A 19,896-nucleotide genomic window follows, 5' to 3' on the forward strand; every position below is an offset into this window, starting at 1 on the left:
GTGGGGGCGCCTGGGTGGCGCAGTCGGTTAAGCGTCCGACTTCAGCCAGGTCACGATCTCGCGGTCCGTGAGTTCGAGCCCCGCGTCGGGCTCTGGGCTGATGGCTCGGAGCCTGGAGCCTGTTTCCGATTCTGTGTCTCCCTCTCTCTCTGCCCCTCCCCCGTTCATGCTCTGTCTCTCTCTGTCCCAAAAATAAATAAACGTTGAAAAAAAAAAAAATTTAAAAAAAAAAAAAAAAGCACCTCATCAGACACTCCATGGGCTTTGTTTTACTACTTAAGACACATACGGGGTGACTATCCAAACCAACATTTTACTAACTTTTAAAATCAGGGGCGCCTGGGTGGCTCAGTCGGTTAAGCATCCGACTTCGGCTGGGGTCATGATCTCACAGTTCGTGAGTTCGAGCCCCACGTCGGGCTCTAGTGCTGACAGCTCGGAGCCTGGAGCCTGCTTCACATTCTGTGTCTCCCTCTCTCTCTGCCCCTTCCCTGCTCATGCTGTGTCTCTCTCTGTCTCAAAAATAAATAAACATTAAAAAAGATTTAAAAAAAAAATCAATGCTCCCTTTGGATAAACAACACAAGGAAAAGTAAACCCATCTCAGGAGAGAGTCTGGCTTCTCCAGGCGAGGGCAGGGGTGGGGGTGGGAGATAATAATACCCTTTTATGTTTTCTGTTTTTCCATAGCCCTGAACGTTCCATCAAGCATTAATTTCTATAACTGGCATGATAAATAAACATAAAATATGATACTTAGTATTCACACTACATATCCCTCCCCTCCCTCCTAGCTGTTGAGAGTCTCCGCTCTTACAGGCCTTAAATGTTGAGTCTCATCAGCCCAATAAATAGAACCATTTAAAATGTAAAATGGTTTTCTGGGGCTTCAAACGACTGAATTGAATTCACTTTTAATGCAGAGGCTCCCAAAAGGACATTACATTCTGACCATTACAGTGTACCAAAAGAACAGAACTCCTATGGTGTAGGTTTCTACAAGTGAAAATCCCGGGGTGACTGGGTGGCTCAATATGTCCGACTTGTGATCTCGGCTCAGGACATGATTTCGCAGTTCGTGACTTAGAGCCCCGCATCGGGCTCTGCAGTGATAGTGTGGAGCCTGGTTGGGATTCTCTCTCATTCTTTCTCTCTCTCTCTCTCTCTCTCTCTCTCCCTCTCTCCCTCCCTCCCTCCCTCTCCCCTGCTGGCTCTCTCTCTCTCTCTCTGAAAACAAATAAATAAAGTTGAAAAAAAAAAAAAGAAAGAAAATCTCATCACTGGTCAGGCCCTGGTTAACCCACCAATCAGAAAGGTCGCCCTGAAAGCATAGTAGTTCTGTGTTTAAGAAAAGATAACCATCCACTGCCAAAGAGAAATTCTGATTTGAAAGAGCTCTGAGGCTAGCTTGAAAGAAATGGTGAAAACTGAGAGATGGGCAGAAAAATTGGTAAATTATATCAGTGAGTTTTTTTCAAGTTTACTTATTTATTTTGAGACAGGGAGACAGAGCAGGGGAGGGGCAGAGAGAGGGAATCCTAAGCAGGCTCTGCACTGTTAGCGCAGACCCCAACGCGGGGCTCAAACTCACAAACTCTGAGATCATGACTTGAGCCGAAATCAAGAGTCGATGCTTAACCCACTGAGCCACCCAGGCGCCCCCGTATTGGTGAATTTTTAAATATCCTTTTGTTTCCAATGCTCCTTACATTCTCCTCTCACTGAGAACACAGACGCCAACAGAAAAGAGCTCCCATAAGAACTCACTGGCACATCTACCTACCGGTGACAATGACCTCCGCCCCCCCCCCCCACCTCAGCTTTTCTCTTGGGTTTCTGAGACCAGCTCTCCCCCCAAACCCATTCACCCACCCAAGGACATGGGTCAGCAAGTCTGCCTTCTTTCCATAAACATAGTTAAGTCTCCTCTAACCCACCACTTCCCTCCCAGCTACCACCCATTTTCCTATTCCTCTGTGCAGCAGTATTCTCAGAAACCATTATCGGGGTGCCTGGGTGGCTCAGTCGGTTAACGGTCCGACTTCGGCTCAGGTCATGATCTTGTGGTTCATGGGTTCAAGCCCCGTGTCAGGATCTGTGTTGACAGCTCAGAGCCTGGAGCCTGCTTCGGATTCTGTGTCTCCCTCTCTCTCTGCCCCTCCCCGCTCATGCTCTGTCTCTCTCTCTCCTTCAAAAATAAACATTAAAAAAAAATTAAAAAAAAAAAAAAAAAAGGAAACCATCATCAACTTCCCGCCTCTAGTTCATCACCTCTCTCTCTCTCTTTTTTTTATAGACTTTACTTTTTAGAGCAGTTTTAGGTTCACAGCAAAACTGAGCTGAAGGTACAGAGAGTTCCCACATACTTCCTGCCCACACATGCGTGGTCTCCCTGGTTATCGGCATCCCCTACCGCAGGAGTACGTTTGATACAATGGATGAACCCACACGGACACATTATCGTCTCCCAGAGCGTCCACAGTTTACAATGGGGTTCACTCTGGGTGTGTGCAGTCTATGGGTTTAGACAACTGTATAATGACTTGTATCCATCATTACAGGGTCACGAAAAATAGTTTTGCTGCCCTAAAACTTCTCCGTGCTCATTCACACCCTGCTACCCAACCCCTGGCAACTGCCGATTTTTTTGATCGTCTCCATAGTTTCGCTTTTTCCAGAATGTCATATAGTTGGAATCCTATGGCACATACTGTCTTCTTTCACTTAGCAGCATGCATTTAAGGTTTTTCCAAGTCTTTTCATGCGTTCGTAGTGCATTAGTGGTGAAGAATATTCCATTCTGGATGGACCACACTTTATTTACTCATCCACCTACCTAAGGAACCCTCTCACTTTCTTTTGAACCTAACTCAGATTGGCCACTTACCCCCACCAACCCACAACCCTGCCATTGCTAAATCCAATGGCGATGTCAGCCTTCACCTACTGACCCATCAGCGGCATCTGAGACCACTACTCACACCTCCTCGCAACGTCTCCATCGTTGATTTCTCGGCCTCCAGGCCACGGCAGTCACCTGGCTTTCCCATGACATCACCAATCACCTCTCAGGCTTTTCATTGGATCCTTCCTCTTTCCGACCTCTGATGTGGCATACCTCACACCCACACATCCAACCGCCTCCTCAGTACCTCCACTGGGCTGGCACACGGGCATCTAAAATTACTGCGTCCCCAGTTGAGCTCTGGGTCTCCCAACCTGCTTCCCTGGGTCTCTCTCTCCAGGTAGTGGCACCTCCGTCTCGCTGTGGCTCATGCCAATAACCCTAGTGATGCTCTGCTCTCTCTTCCACCTACGTCCAACCCCTCAGCCAATCCTATTGGCTCTACCACTAAAGAAGGAAGTCTGGAATCTGACCAATCCTCACCACCTCCCACTCTACGCTCATGGTCCGAGCCACGGAGATCTCTCCCATGATCACAGCACGAGCCCACCGATGGGTCTACCTGATCTGTGCAGCCTCCTGTACTCTGTTCCCCAAACAGCAGCACAGCGAGCTCGGGAAACAAGTCAGATTGTGTTACTTTTCTGCTTCAAATCTTCCAGCAGTGCTCACTCGCTCACAATGAGACCCAAGGCTCTCAGTATGGCTCATATGGTCCTGCATGACAGGACCCACATCGCATCTCTCTAACTTCATCTGCTATTACATCCTGCTGTGTGCCCAGCTCCAGGGACACCGGCCTCAGAGCTCTGTGACAGGCATGCTCCTGACTCAGGGCCTTCGCACATGCTGCCCCTGCTGCCTGGAATGGTCTTTCTTCAATTATCCATTTGGCTGGCTTCCTTAGGGACTCCGGGTCTTTATTCAAAAGCTGTCTCACTCAGAGAAGCCTACAGAAGCCACCTTACGTAAAATATCAATGATCCCCTCAATTCAAACCTTACCTCACCCTTCCCCGCTTTATTTTTCCTTAGCATGTATTTTATTTACTTATATTGATAATACTGTCATTCTTCCCTTCTAGAGTGTATATTCCACGGTGGGCATTTTGGTCTATGTTGTTTCCTGATGTTCCTCAGCACCTAAAAATGTGCCTGGCACAAAAGAGCTGCCCAAAAGGTATTTTACGCTAGTAGTAATGAATGCATGAGTGAATGGGAGAGTAAATGAATTTCCCTTGGCTGAATCAAATCCGTAGCTTAATCTCTAACAAAAACCCAAGTTACTGGGCATTGGTACCTCATTAACATGGTACCGATCACACGGGAAGAAGTTCCAAAATTTCAAATACAAACATACAGCTGTGATGTTACACTGGCTTAAACTTTCCATTTTATCAGCCACTTAAAAGTATGAAAAACAACAAAAACATGATGGTCTTGGAGCCAGGTTCCCTTTGGGCTAGGAGTGTATTTGATCTGTTTATTCCCATATTACAAGCCTAGCAGAGGTCAGCTCACAGTGGGAACTCACAAGATATTTGTGGCTTGGATGAACACTAAATGTGACTTTTATTTTGGTGAGCTGCCATTAGTTATTGAGTGTGCCAGGGTGAATATACCTCAGGGGTGCCCTGCAGGGCCCCTCCCTCCTATGCAGGGCCCCTCCCTCCTATGCAGGTATACAAGTAAAACCTTTCTATGGAAAAGATGATTATCTTTCCATTCAAAGGCTGATCACTGCTATTAGCAGCATTAAAGTGGTTCCTGAAATAGAAAAAAAAAAGGGTATTTACCCAGGTCAGAGATCAGGAGAATTACGTTGCTGAAAAGGCTTTGTACTTGAGACTGGTTTTAGGTTCAAAGCAGAACTGAACAGAAGGTACAGAGAGTTCCCATACACCTCTGGCCCTCACTCATCCACAGCCTCCCTCACTATCTGTCGACACCGCCCACCCCTGTGGTACCTGTTACAACTGACGGACCTACGCTGCAGAGTCCGTATTTCTCTAAGGGCTCACTCGTGGTGCCCCATGATCTATGGGTTTGGACAAATGTATGGTCCCTGGCATCCATTGTTACAGCATCACACAGAGTTAACTTCAGTGTCCTAAAAATCCTCTGTGCTCTCTGCCTGTTTATCCCTCCTCCTACCTCAAGATAATTCCATCTGAAAGAACTGGTCTATACGATGGACAGGTTAGACCAGAGGATAACTTACATTTAATTCTTTTTAATGTTTTTATTTCTTTTTGAGAAAGAGAGAGAGAGACAGAGTACGAGCAGGGGGAGGGTCAGAGAGAGAGGGAGACACAGAATCTGAAGCAGGCTCCAGGCTCTGAGCTGTCTGCACAGAACCCAATGCGGGGCTCGAACCCGTGAACCATGAGATGAGATGAGTTGAGCCAAAGTTCGACACCCAACTGACTGGGCCGCCCAGGCGCCCCAAGAGGATGCGCCCCAAGAGGATAAGTTACGTTTAAACCTTCTTCTGGAGTTGGGCCAAGGAGTGGAAGCCTTGAGTAACAATGAGGGTTATAATATGTCAACTTAACTTTGGAAGGAAACCATTGTTTCTTCTAAGTTTTTTTCAAATTTATTATTTATTATTTATTTTTGAGAAAGACAGAGTGAGAGCAGGGGAGGGGCAGAGAGAGGGAGATTTTCAAGCAGGCTATCTGCTGTCAGCACAGAGCCTGATGGGGGGGCTTGAACTCAGGAACCATTAAGATCGTGACCTGAGCCGAAATTAAGAGTCGGACCCTAAACCAACGGAGCCACCCAGGTGCCCCAACAATTATTTCTTTCTATTTAAAGGGTTCTATCTGGGGGCACCTGGGTGGCTCAGTCGGCTGAGCGTCCGACTTCAGCTCAGGTCACGATCTCACAGCTTGTGGGTTCGAGCCCCGCGTCAGGCTCTGTGCTGACAGCTCGGAGCCTGGAGCCTGCTTTGGAGTCTGTGTCTCCCTCTCTCTCTGCCCCTTCCCCACTCGCATTCCGTCTCCGTCTCTCTCAAAAATAAATAAACATTAAAAAAAAATTTTTTTTTTAAAAGGGTTCTATCTGGATAAAACGATCACTTCATACTTAGATGCCTGAGTAGGATGCCCTGGCAAACTGAAAAATGTACTCTGGGATTTATCTACTCCCCAGGAAATGACGCTCTTGATTTTTCCTTCAGCTTTTCATTAATGGATTTGAAGGAAGCATAAGTATAGGATCATCAGCCCCAGTAGAGGTTTCTGGTGATGTTTCTCCCAAAGAGGAACCTGAGGCACATCAAAGACTGAAGGTCACCATACGTAGGGCGGCAGTGGCCACAAGACCATGAGCCCGGCTTCTACTTAACAGCCTGTCACCAAACCTTGTCAGCCCTCTCGGAATCTGTCAGAATCTCTCAGAGTCCTCCCAGGGCTGCCAGAACATTCTGACTGGAGTCCCCATCCTGCCACTTCCTAATTGCTTTAGGTTAAACAAGACACATTCTCCGGCCTCAATTTCGTATCTGTAAGACCGGGTTGATTAAGGTCTGCTCTGCTATCCACACACGAATGGTTTTGTTTTGTTTTTCCTTTTTAATGTTTATTTATTTATTTGAGAGAGAGAGAGAGAGAGAGAGAGAGAGCAAGCAGGGGAGGGGCAGGGAGACAGGGAGACAGAATCCCAAGCAGGCTCCATACTGTCAGTGCAGAGCCTGACGTGGGGCTCGAACCCACAAACCGTGAGACCATGACCTGAGCCAAAACCAAGAGTCTGGCACTTAGCCAACTGAGCCACCCAGGTGTCCCTCCACATACGAATGTTTTAACAAAGAAAGTAATTTCAGTGAGAGCAGCCAGAAAATTTTAAAGCCATATCGAAATGGAGATATTCTTATGAAGTATTTATTGTTCCCTCCTTTATCTTATTCATGGTCATTGCCAAACACCTGTTGTCACAATCTCGTGTGCCCAGAAAATACTTGTAAGACAATACACAGAACTACTGTTTTGTGTGGACTGTGGACAGACGGGTATTCTAACACTCCACCCCACCAGCCTCTCCTCAAAGCCATGATGGTTTTTTCTTGGCATCTGCCATTAACAATTAAATCATGTGCTTCTTTAAATCAAATCATTTCCTTTCAGATCATCTCCCCGAACCTCAAAAACAAACAAAACATCTCCACCAAAACAAAACATGGAATTTTACACGCTGGAAACTATTAAAACTAGTCTCCTTTTCAGACTGTTTCTACCACTGAACAAATTTACCATTTCATAGGGTATCATTCAAGATTTTAGACAAATTAGCACCACAAGTTTATTCTTCTATAAGGATCAAATAGGACTCCAAATTCTGCCTCACAAAATTGGCAGTTTAAGGAATGTGATAAAATCAAATATTCTTAGATTCAAGAATTAGTTCTTGAATTCCTCAGAAAAACAAACATGAGTTTAATGGGCTATCAACATTTCCCAAGTATATTATGTTAATCTGGCTTTTTAAATGTATTGACCTAGAGGGAAATGCCCTGGGGAAGAGCCTTAAAATACATACTCTAATGAAGTTTTCTTCTTAAAATGTCAGGTGTTTTTTTCTTTAAAAAAAAAAATATTTATCTATTTTGAGAGACAGAGAGAGCAGGGGAGGGGCAGAGAGAGAGAGGGAGAGAGAGAATCTCAAGCAGGCTCCGCACTGTCAGCACAGAGCTCGATGTGGGGCTTAAACTCACGAACCAAATCGTGAGATCATGACCTGAGTTGAAATCAACAGCTGGACACTTAACTGCCTGAGCCACCCAGGTGCCCCAAAATGTTAGTTTAAAAAATATATATTTTTAACATTTATTTTTTATTTTTAAATTTTTTTTTCAACGTTTTTTATTTATTTTTGGGACAGAGAGAGACAGAGCATGAACAGGGGAGGGGCAGAGAGAGAGGGAAACACAGAATCGGAAACAGGCTCCAGGCTCCAAGCCATCATCCCAGAGCCTGACACGGGGCTCGAACTCACGGACCGCGAGATCGTGACCTGGCTGAAGTCGGACGCTTAACCGACTGCGCCACCCAGGCGCCCCAACATTTATTTTTTAGAGACAGACAGAGCACGAGTGGGGAAGGGGCAGAGAGAGAGGGAGACACAGAATCTGAAACAGGCTCCAGGCTCTGAGCTGTCAGCACAGAGCCGGACGTGGGGCTCAAACTCACGAACCATGAGATCATGACCTGAGCCGAAGTCGGATGCTTAACCGACTGAGCCACCCAGGTGCCCCAAATGTCAGTTGTTTTTTTTTTTTTAAACATACTTTGAATACTTTCATACCTGTCAGAGGACTGGTCCGTCTAATACAAGAGAGACTTCTAAGGGTCACAAAATTACCCAGGATCGGCTGTAACCTCTTCTCCAGCCCTGCTTCTCGAGGATCTCACTGCTATTTTCACACAACTCACTCACCAGTAATCAACACTGTTTTCACTGAAACACAGGGCAGCAAACCCAAGTTAACAATGGACCCCCTAACCTTTGAGGGGCCAACGAGGAAGCCCTGTGGCACAGCAGGTGCATGCCAGATACTGCGGAAGTCAAGCTGCCTGACATTTCTGGGAACAGACAGTACAGTCTTCTGGCTCCTCTCTTTAGAGGACAAGACCGGTAAGAGAGGAGAGGCTCCCCCAAACTAAGTTCTGAGAGCTGAGCTGCAAGGGAATCTGAAGAGGAAGAAAAGCCGGAGGGAAAGCAAACAGAGATGTGGACCAGGAAGTGCACCCGGGGCACCTTCTGGGAAGAGGCATAGACCCAGGGTAATGAGGAAAGAGCGGCCGTGACCTCGAGATCCGTACATGGACGACAGAGGCCCCCAATTACGTGAAGGACAAAGCAGCATGCCCAGGGGCCAGCCCCCAGCAGGTGGTCGGCAAACAGTCGTAATTACTGGAATCACAGGTCCAGATCCCTTGTGAAGTCCAGGCAGCAAGCTGGGGACAAACCTGTGCCAGGAGAGCCAGCAGCAGCGTCTGCACTGATCTCAAAAACAAAGACAGGGACGCCTGGGTGGCTCCGTCGGTTAAGCGTCCGACTTCGGCTCAGGTCACGATCTCACGGTCCGTGAGTTCGAGCCCCGCGTCGGGCTCTGGGCTGATGGCTCAGAGCCTGGAGGCTGCTTCGGGCGCTGTGTCTCCTTCTCTCTGCCCCTCCCCCCATTCGCACTCTGTCTCTCTCTCTCTCAATAAAATAAAGACATACAAAAATGTTTTTGAAAGAATGGAGAATGAGGGGTGCCTGGGTGTCTCAGTGGGTTGAGCGTCCGACTCCTGATTTCAGCCTGTGGGATTGAGCTCCGCATTGGGCTCTGTGCTCAGCGTGGAGCTCGCTTGGGATTCTCTTTCTCCCTCTCACTGAGCCCCCTCCCCAACTCTGCGCATGCTCTCTCTCTCAAAAACAAGCATTAAGGGACGCCTGGGTGGCTCAGTCGGTTAAGCGTCCGACTTTGGCTCAGGTCATGATCTCACGGCTTGTGAGTTCAAGCCCCGCGTTGGGCTCCGTTGTTGACAGCTCAGAGCCTGGATCCTGCTTCAGATCCTGTGTCTCCGTCTCTCTCTGCCCTTCCCCTGATCATGCTCTGTCTCTCTCTCTCTCTCAAAAATGAATAAATGTTAAAAAACAAAAAACAAAAAAACAACAAAGCTAAACCCAATATTGGTGGGATCATGAAAAAATGGTCCTTGAATCTTAAAGTCCATTAACTGGCCTTAACCATCTCATGTGGTCAAAATGACTAATAAAACGTTCTCTGTGATTTCATCAGGTAATTTGGCTGTTTGCACGTCAAATCTTACGAGCTTCAAATCAGAGCTGATAATTTCAGGGGGAGAAAACAGTGCAACTCCATCCGTGTAAAAATGAGTTTGTGCAAAACACATCACGGAAGGAATTATTACCTTAGGCAGCAGACTTCGGGGGAATAATGAGAACATTCCCTGAACTGAGTGGGCAGTGCACAGGTTGACCCACGCTAAGAAGCTCTTCAGACAAATGTCATTTTGCCTTGTGTTAACAGGACATAGAGCCGTGTTTTCCTTCTGAGCCAAGCTAGGAGCACACACGTAGAAGCAGAGAACAAGGTGGGTACATTCTGTCATGGCGTCTTGGGCAGACACCATCTGCTGGGGGTGCTGCTGGGGGACACAGTTGGGCATCTAGGACCAGGGCCTCTGGAGGCACTGGAACAGCAGTGCTCTGGCCCCGAATGGAAGGAGGCCAAACTAGAAGACAGTCCCAGTTGCTAAAGTTTCTAGAAGGCACAACTCTCTCTGCCTTGGCATTTAATGGGAAATGGGGAGCAATGTGTTTGGGGAAAAGGTGGACCCCGTGGGCATCTAATGAGACCAACCATAGGAGTGAGCTCGATGTGTGAGAACACCAAGGATGTTTCTTTAGGAACACACAGCTCGGTTCTAGCTTGGCCTCATTTCACAGATGAGGAAGTGAGTCGGGGGGAAGGGGGGGTGGAGAAACTTGAAAACAAATAAATGGTCTCACCGTGTACCCCAACACACGCAGAGCACCACCTCCCAGAACACACAGAGCAGATAAATAAGGGTGGGTGACTTTATCCCGCTCTGAGACAGAAGGGAGAGTGGCTTTCAAAACCACCCTGCACACAAGCCAGCAGGAATTCAATTAAATTCACGGTGAACTCACATATGTCCTTCAAGGTGTTAGGGCACAACCAGACTTTTTTTTTTTTTTTTGCTTCTAAGGAGAAACATAATGAAGCACACCTAACCAAACTATGCCCTGATTCTCAGCCTCCCCCCAACAGCTATACAAACATGAGCTATCCAGTGAGGGGCTCACTCCCAATGTCAGAACCCTGCCACTCGGCGGCAATGGGAATCACTCGGATAGTCAGTAACCATCACGTCTATTAGAATTACTACTTACCGACAGAGGTATAAATAAGGCAGACCGTGGATGATACATGACTCTCAGGGCCTGGCTTCTTCCTTTTCTTTTTAAAAAAAATTTTTGAACACTTAATTCATTTTTGAGAGACAGAGCGCAAACAGAAGAGGGTCAGAGAGAGAGGGAGACACGGATTCTGAAGCAGGCTCCAGGCTCCGAGCTGTCCGCGCAGAGCCTGATGCGGGGCTTGAACCCATGAACCACGAGATCATGACCTGGGCTGAAGTGGGACGCCTAACCGACTGAGCCACCCAGGTGCCCCAGGGTTCTTCCTTTTCAAGAAGGCATGTTAGAATGGAAGTAAGGGTGCCGTTGCTATAGGAATAATATTCAACCCACTCTAATTGTTTCAAGTACATCTTTTAGAAATGCAAAGTTCACCTGCTGCAAGCAGCTGTGAATCAGTCGTCTGTGGCACTTGACTGCTCTGGGGTGCAGATGACCCAGGAGCCCTGGAGTGCGGGCCGGGTCTAACCCTGAGATCCACCAGAGCCCATGCTCAGAGCTGACGCAGCAGGCTTTGAAGAGATTAAACAATCTGATCAACTTTGCTTTGCTTTCCAAACATGTCCGCGGGCTGGTCTATGTCTCGGGCTTGCCTATGAGCTATGGCAATACCGTGGCTAAAAGACTACTTTTCCTTTGGTCTAAGAGTCACCTACCCTCATCTGTCTGCTCTGCGTGCACATGTGGGTTCAACAGGGAACTCAGTTCTTGAGTTCACGCCTTTCAAACCAGGTAGCAAGGGGGAAAGGAGTCTCTGCAGGTGTGATCATGTGTGCACTTTAAAAAGATAAAAACCAGGGGCGCCTGGGTGGCTCAGTCAGTTGAGCATCTGACTTTGGCTCAGGTCATGATCCCGCGGTCCCTGAGCTCAAGCCCCGCGTCGGGCTCTGTGCTGACAGCTCGGAGCCTGGAGCCTGCTTCGGATTCTGTGTCTCCCTCTCTCTCCACCCCTCCGCCACTCACAGTCTCTCCCACTCTCAATAAATAAATAAATATTAAAAAAATAAAATAACAATCACATCTGGGGTGCCTGGGTGGCTCAGTTGCTCCAGCGTCTGACCTTGATTTCAGGTCAGGTCATGACCTCATGGGTGGCAAGAAGCCCCGTGTCGGGCTCTGCACAGACAGTGTGGAGCCTGCTTGGAATTCTGTGCCTCTCTCCCTCTCTGTCTGCCCCCTCCCTGCGCCCCCTCTCAAAATAAATAAAAACTTAAAAAAAATGTTTTTTTTGTTTTTTTATTTTTATTTTTATTTTTTTTTTCAACGTTTATTTATTTTTGGGACAGAGAGAGACAGAGCATGAACGGGGGAGGAGCAGAGAGAGAGGGAGTCACAGAATCGGAAACAGGCTCCAGGCTCTGAGCCATCAGCCCAGAGCCCGATGCGGGGCTCGAACTCACGGACCGCGAGATCGTGACCTGGCTGAAGTCAGACGCTTAACCGACTGCACCACCCAGGCGCCCCCAAAAAAATGTTTTAAATCACATCTGACGAGAAAGAAAAGAAGATTATAAATGTAAAGATTTGCGCTAAGTGGTACCTTTTCCTCAAAGCATCCACGAGGTTCACACAGCAGCTGTCATCACAGCTTTCCCTGTGAAGTAAGAACAGACTTGGGATACTGGACACCCTGAGGCAAAAACTGAAAATACTGAGCGATTAAAGAGAGGCCAGACATCTTCATTCTGAGTCCAATACATTGAGAAATTCCCTTCAGCAGTCACAAAATGCAAAGAACTGTATTTACGATACCTGTGTTTCCTTTCTTTTTTTTAATGTTTTACTTACTTTTGACAGAGAGAGAGAGAGAGAGAGAGAGAGAGACAGAGCATGAGTGGGGGAGGGGCAGAGAGAGAGGGAGACCCAGAATCCGAAGCAGGCTCCAGGCTCTGAGCTGTCAGCACAGAGCCCGACGCGGGGCTCGAACTCACAGACCGTGAGATCATGACCTGAGCCGAAGTCGGACGCTCCACCGACTGAGCCACCCACGCGCCCCAATACCTGTGTTTCTTTTAACAAAAAAAGCTTCCCTAAGTCACAGCTTGGTCACTCGGGAGCGGGGCTAAAGTGGGGATTTTGGTAGGTCAGAAAGAATTTCCTTAAAGCAGGTTACCAGCAAGGCCATGATACAGGGAATGGCTATTTTACTGGACTTCCTCGACCCATTGAGAAATGCTTGTTTGCAACGAACTGAAATACCAATCACAAATGCCACTTACAGCCACAGCCTCTACAGCTTAGTCATTATCTTATGGCTGAACCCGTGAGAACTGGGGCTGGAGGACCCCGGCCCCCACAGCCCCCTGTGTCCCCCAGAAGCACACCCGGTGTCTGGGGTCCGGCTAATCACGCATGTGTGGGGAGGTGAAGGAGCACAGGACTGGGGCTCTTCCCTACAGTGCTCCCTGCCCCGTACACACCTGGAAAGACCTCACACTCCCATGTAGGGCAGCCACTCGGCTTGTCCCTCAAGCCTCAGGGTGGGCGGGCTTCGGGGTTCGGGCTGTGGCATTCATGGTAGGCCAGCCCGGAGTAACCCCTCTTACGCCATGGTGCCCCAGGGCCTAGGAGTCCCCATTTAAGCCCACCGAGGGGCTCTGTGGGGCGTCCTCCCCCGGCTCCCCCCACCCCGTCCCCGCAAGTCTGTCTTCATGTCCGGGTGGTCTTTTGGGCAGTTCTCGCTCTTCTTCAGCGCAACTCACAGCTTGCGTTTGAGCGACCGCCATGCCTCAGAGCCATGCTGCCCAGCTTCCCCTGTTCTCAGCCAGGCTGCAGGCCGGACGGTAAGAGCACATTCAGGAACCAACGTGGCTCCCTCTTGCCGGCCGAGTGAAGCGCAAACTCCGCTTGCCATCGTCGAAGCCCTCTGCCTCCACCTTTCCGCCTCTTGTCTGCCACTGGCCGATGCTGCCTGTTCACCTGCCACCGGTCGATGCCGTTGCGAGTCCCCTCTTCCTCTGCACGCTTCGGCCCACACTGGCCTCCCCCTCGAAACCCCATAGCCCCACACGATTCAGCGGTTAGCTCTCCACGAGTCTTTACGTGTGCGTCTCCCCCCGCTAGACGGCAGACCTTTTTTTAAGGTCAGGGATTATCCCTTTACAGTATTTTTTCTGTGTCCTCACGTGTGGGGCACAGGGTAGACAGGTTCTCAGCCAACCTTCCAGGGGCCTAGAACCCCCAAAGCTTAGAGATGGAGGAAGGTCTTCTTCAGCCCCTTCACTTGTTATCGAGAGGAAACGACTCAGCTCTGGAGAAATTATCAGTGAATTTTTGTTGCCAGTGACTTGGCAGAAGAGACCCCAGGCTGCCCGCCCCCAGTCCACAGATCGATGCTTTTGTCCCTCTTATACCGGCCGCCCTTCACTTAAGCCCCGGGGCTTTTTTTTTTTTTTAATTTTTTTTTCAACGTTTATTTATTTTTGGGACAGAGAGAGACAGAGCATGAACGGGGGAGGGGCAGAGAGAGCGGGAGACACAGAATCGGAAACAGGCTCCAGGCTCTGAGCCGTCAGCCCAGAGCCTGACGCGGGGCTCGAACTCCCGGACCGTGAGATAGTGACCTGGCTGAAGTCGGACGCTTAACCAACTGCGCCACCCAGGCGCCCCTCCGGGGCTTATTTTTTTAAAGCTCCCTAAAATACACCTCTAAGCAACATGTACTTCGTTTATGTAGGGTTGTTCAGTATATCAGAAAATAAAAACTCCCCCTAAAAATAATGCATGATCTTCACTTTTCACTCAATCAGGCCATACTTTTCCTTCTTCTTTTTTTTTTTTTAATTTTTTTTTTTTAACGTTTTATTTATTTTTGAGACAGGGAGAGACAGAGCATGAACAGGGTAGGGGCAGAGAGAGAGGGAGACACAGAATCTGAAACAGGATCCAGGCTCTAAGCTGTCAGCACAGAGCCTGACGCGGGGCTCGAACTCACGGACCGCAAGATCGTGACCTGAGCCGAAGTCGGCCGCTTAACCGTCTGAGCCACCCAGGCGCCCCTCCTTCTTCTTTTTTAAAGTTGTTTTATTTATTTATTTTGAGGTGGGGCCGGGGTGGGGGGGCACAGAGAGAGAATCCCAAGCAGGCCTCGTGCTGTCAGCTTAGAGCCCAACGCGGGGCTCGAACTCACGGACCGTGAGATCATGACCTGAGCCGAAGTCAAGAGTTGGACGCTTAAGCAACTGAGCCACCCGGGCGCCCCAAGGCTGTACTTTTCTAATATGAATTCGGTCTGATATCACAACAATCGAACTAGACAACTCCATTCCCTGGCTCCTGAGGGAAAAATCCGTCCCTTGAACCCCGGCTATGAGGGGACGCTGCTGTGCGGCCCTCCTGCCCTTGGCTGGTGGTGTACTGAGGAGGGGACAGAGCAGGATGGCCGAAGAAACTCTCCAGACACCCCCGACCCCCGCCAGCCAGGGGGAACAGGACGCAGCCTCACCAGGAGGAGGCGACTGCCAGCATGAATCGACGCACAAAACGTAGTTGTGAGAGACATGAGAGCAGGGACCTGAACGTACAAGTTCAGGTGCCAGTGTGACATTTCAGCCACATCCAGATTACCTTCGCAAATGACAGGTGGGCAGCCAGAGTTGCTGGAAGAACAAATGTGGGTGTAGGTCATGTTCCAGAAACTACCATTGGCAGTGTGCTGCCTTTTCTCCCCCTTTGTTAATTTAGTTTTGCTCTTTCCACCTTTGTTGGTTCGATTTTTAAACGGAAGATGCACTGCAGAGTAGCAGGGGCGGGGAGGGAGGATGGGCCCGGCCGAGCGGATGACAGATTGCGTGTCCACACACGGGTGCTCCTCCCTGCTGTTTAGGGGCGTGAAAGCGTGGGCCTCATCCGCACCCCCTCCTGAGCGGTGCATCTGTGCAGGCTCCCCGTGGGCGAGCTCGTGTCCCGACCCCTGGGTGGCAGGTAGGTGGTGACGTGGGGTCTCCTCTCCCAGCTCAGAACTCGGGGAGGCCCTCTGATAGGGAGGCAACCTCTCCGGACCGCCTTTAATTAACTTAATCCCCTAACCACAGCCTTTAAATAATTGAGCTCCTTGGTAACCAGTGTTCAAACATTTAAAGAATTTTAGCTACAAGAATGCTCTAACCTTTAAATTCTAGTTTCAAACATTCCACTTTGCCTCCTGGTAAGTCACAAGCTGGTGGGGGTAGGGGGGAGGCTTGGACAAAATTCGGTGTTTGGGAATAGAGAGGGCACCTTAGATCATCCAAGAGTAGCTGGGAGCCCTGTTATTCAAATGACATCATTTCAAATGGTAATTACGGCAAACTTAAAAACAAGCAGAAGTGAAAATTACTCAGGTAGTTTTCCGGGTCCCATGATAACTTTGCCCTCTGTCACAAACTGTAAATACTCTCATTTGAAGGTGATCGACCTCCTAAAATTCTGAGATTGATTCCTCGTGGAAAAAAAAATTATGTTTTTCTTATTTACTTTCTAAAAACAGAAAAGACCTACACTGACTTCTTGGTAATTTATTTAATGTTAGGTGCATCTAAAAACCGCACTGGAGAAGGTATTTATTTATTGCTGTTCTCTGGACTATACAGAATATAAATTTTAAATTGAACTATTATGTCAGATACTAAATATCCTGTTGTTAAAATTTTAAGAAAAATATGAAGCAAATCTTCCTGTCCCGCTCTCCCAATTTTCCATATGGCCCTATATAATATTAAATTAGAAAATAATATTACAGTTTAGAGACTGTTTCTTAGCCGGGAAGTTGAAGTATTTAAACTATTGTTAAATGAATTGATCAAATGGCAACTTGGTCGAGAGAATTCACATGCTTCACCTGCAATACCTTCTCTCTATTCTCTACCTATGGACATGCTATTTCTCAAGGCCAAGTTCAGGTATCACCCCTCAAAAGCTTTCTTCAAGTCTGAGTCAGATGAATGACACACAGATGTGATGTGAAATCACAGCACGCGGCTCCAGTGCAAGGACGGCCCTGGGGACGCCACATCAGAGTGAGTGCAGCCACGGGTGGACCCCGAACACTCAGCAGGGACCTCAAGTCTGACAGGCCCATGACTGAGCTCCAGGCCTACCCCAAACCTGCTCCTTCCCCGGCCTTCTCTGTCTCCAGGAAGGGTTCAGATCAAAAACCTTGGGGTCATTCTTGATTATTCTTTTTCAACACCGCACATCCAATCTATTGGCAAATCCTGTTGGTTCCGCCATCCATTTGTGTCTGAGATCTGACCACCTCTCACCACCTACTTCCTCTGCCTGCTCTAAGCATCTGGGATATTGGAAATGTCCTGCTTTACGCCCTCAGCTTCCTCTCTGCCTTCCTCCACCAGCCTGAGTGAACTTGGTAGAACAATCAGTCAGATCACGTTACCCTTGTGCCCAAACACAAGGGGGTGATATCTGAACTTGGCCAGGGCTTTCCACCTCGCTCAGAGAAAAGCCCAAAGCTTTGCAGCAGCCTGGGACACCCTACCCCGTGTGCCCGCTTCCCTTCTCCTTGACCTGGTCACGCGCTGTCTTACTCAGCACCAGCCATGAGGGCTTTCTCACAGCGCCTCCGATACGGGGATTGTGTTCTAGAACAGTCCCCCAGATAGCTGAATGATGCACTATCACCTCCTCTGGTTCTTGACTCAATGCCATTTACTCAGTGAGACCTTTTGTGACTTCCTTATCAGAGACCACAGTCCTGGGCCCCCCCCCCCCCCCCCGCAACACACACCCAAGTCTCCCTATCTCCTTGGCTTCCTTCTCTCTGCTGGAGGGGATGCTGCTCCTTAGCAATCTATCCCCACACAACGTGCTGTGCATTTTACTCCACTCAGTGTACATCCTGCACCTCTTTCACTCCTCACACAAAACATAACACTTCTGACACCTCTGGTCGCCGTATGCGTGGATGGTTTTTTTCTCCACAACAAGCAATTCTGCACGACAGCAGCTGGTGTCCTGTGAGTCAGTCCCATTCCGACACTGTCTACTTGGAGATGGCATCAGATCCCACAGGTGAAGGGCTCAGTCCCGCAAAGCTGTCCTCACTTCCGAAGTCAAGTCCAGCTGGCAGCTGTACTTCTGACTTATCGGCTATAAATCAGAGTTCCCACGATCCCTTCCTCAGGGTCAATTTGCTAGAAGGGCTCACAGAGCAAACAGTCCGTTCACTAGGTCACCGGTTCCTCATTTTATGACTCAGGAACAGCCAGATGGAGAGATACATGGGGCGAGCTGGGAGGGGCCCAAGGCAGGAGCTTCTTGTCTCTGTGGACTTGGGGTGTGTCCCCCTCCTAGCGTGGATGTGTTCACCAACCTAGAAGCTCCCTGAATCTCGTGCTATTGGGATATTTATGGAGGTGTCCTCACAATGGCATGACAGATCATTAACTCCATTTCTAGCTTCTCCCCTCTCTGGATGATGGGGGTGGGGCTGAAAATTCCAAGCTTCTGATCATGGCTTGGTCTTTCTTGATGACCAGCCCCCATCCCTAGAGCACACGCAGAGCTGCCTTCCGGAACAAAAGATTCTCCCAGTGCTCTAATCAGGAATTTACAAAGCTTTTAGGAGCTCTGTGCCAGGAACCTGGGGCAGAGACCAATATATATTTTCCATTATCTCACACTTAATCATCTTATTTACAGGATCTCCTTCCTCCTACTAGACAGACATCCAGTTAGGCAAGATCCCCAAGTGCCTGGATCAGTACCTGGTAAACTTAAGTGCTCAATAAACATTTGCTCAGGAATGCATGCCTTTCTCCTCGCTTTGGATCACTTAGAGTCTTCCACAGTGCAGTGAGTAGACACGAGGCACTCAGATACAACTTTTTATATAAATAACTGTAGGAGGTCATTTAAGCAATGTGGGCCTCTGTTTCCTTATCAGACAATGACAATATATCTGAGGTCTCTTGAAAATGAGTAACATCTTTAGAAATCTCCTTGCTTTACAGAAGAGCAAACAGACTCAGACAAGGGAAGAAATGTGCCTTCCTTTGCCTTTAATGAGGACCTACTGAGTGCTAGGGATGCCACAACGTGAGGCCAAGACAGCACTCATTCTCAAGACCACCCTTGTGGGAAGAGAGACGTGAAAACAAATAATTCTGTCCAAGGTGGTAAGTGCTGCACCAGAAGAAGGGGCTAGTCCAACATCAGGCAGGACACAAGATGCTGTGGGAACCAGAGAGGAGAAAGAGCAGGAACAAATGGGGTACACGTCTGGGAAGACGGGGAGCACAGCCAGCTTCTGTGCAGCCCCCAGGCCTGTGTGTGCCCAGCTCAGGATGCCACACTCAGGGTGGCACTCTTCTCTTCTCCGGGACATGGGTGCCTCTCCTGTCTCCCCTCCTCGGTGCGCCTTTGGTCTAAAGGTTTCCTTCGGACTGTGCTGCAGACTCGAACCAGAGCCTGAATAAACCTCAAGAGGCTTCCACGAAGCTGAGCAGAGAGGGGGCGAAGGCACCACCTTGAGTAAATAGCTTAATTTGGGTCCCCATGCCGCTCTAAGCATGAATAGGGGATGAGCACTTATAATTGACCCTCCAGTGCTTATTTTTCTCTTGCAACTGAAGTATAATTAACACACAACATTGCATTACTTTCAGGTATACAACACGGTGTTTATACCAAAGTCTATATTTCAATACTTTTTTTTTTTTATGTTTTATTTTTTTTGTTTTTGAGAGTGCGCAAGACGGGAAGGGCCAGAGAGAGGGGGACAGAGGATCCGAAGCAGGATCTGTGCTAACAGCAGAGTCCCACGCAGGGCACAAACTCATGAACCGCGAGATCATGACCTGAGCCAAAGGCAGATGCCCAACCGACTGAGCCACGCAGGTGCCCCTCAGTTCTTTTTTTTTTTGAGGTGCTACCCAGTGTTTTTATTTTTTTTTATTTTTTTCAATATATGAAGTTTATTGTCAGATTGGTTTCCATACAACACCCAGTGCTCATCCCAAAAGGTGCCCTCCTCAATACCCATCACCCACCCTCCCCTCCCTCCCACCCCCCATCAACCCTCAGTTTGTTCTCAGTTTTTAA

At 48.5% G+C, this 19,896-nt stretch overlaps 1 protein-coding gene and 1 long non-coding RNA gene across 2 annotated transcripts in view; both read right to left on the bottom strand.

Annotated features, from left to right (window-relative positions):
* LOC121023257 (uncharacterized) overlaps window positions 1-332 on the bottom strand; it is an 808-nt gene extending 476 nt beyond the window's left edge. Inside the window, exon 1 of the long non-coding RNA XR_005787326.1 lies at window positions 243-332. This is a non-coding gene — a long non-coding RNA (uncharacterized LOC121023257). The remainder of the gene's footprint in view (window positions 1-242) is intronic.
* KCNK1 (potassium two pore domain channel subfamily K member 1) overlaps window positions 1-19,896 on the bottom strand; it is a 55,473-nt gene that overhangs the window by 26,545 nt on the left and 9,032 nt on the right. The gene's annotated exons all lie outside the window — the stretch shown is intronic.

Source organism: Herpailurus yagouaroundi, unplaced genomic scaffold (assembly GCF_014898765.1).
Source record: "Herpailurus yagouaroundi ecotype Mexico unplaced genomic scaffold, PumYag 530, whole genome shotgun sequence".
In the NCBI taxonomy this organism is placed as follows: Eukaryota; Metazoa; Chordata; class Mammalia; order Carnivora; family Felidae; genus Herpailurus; species Herpailurus yagouaroundi.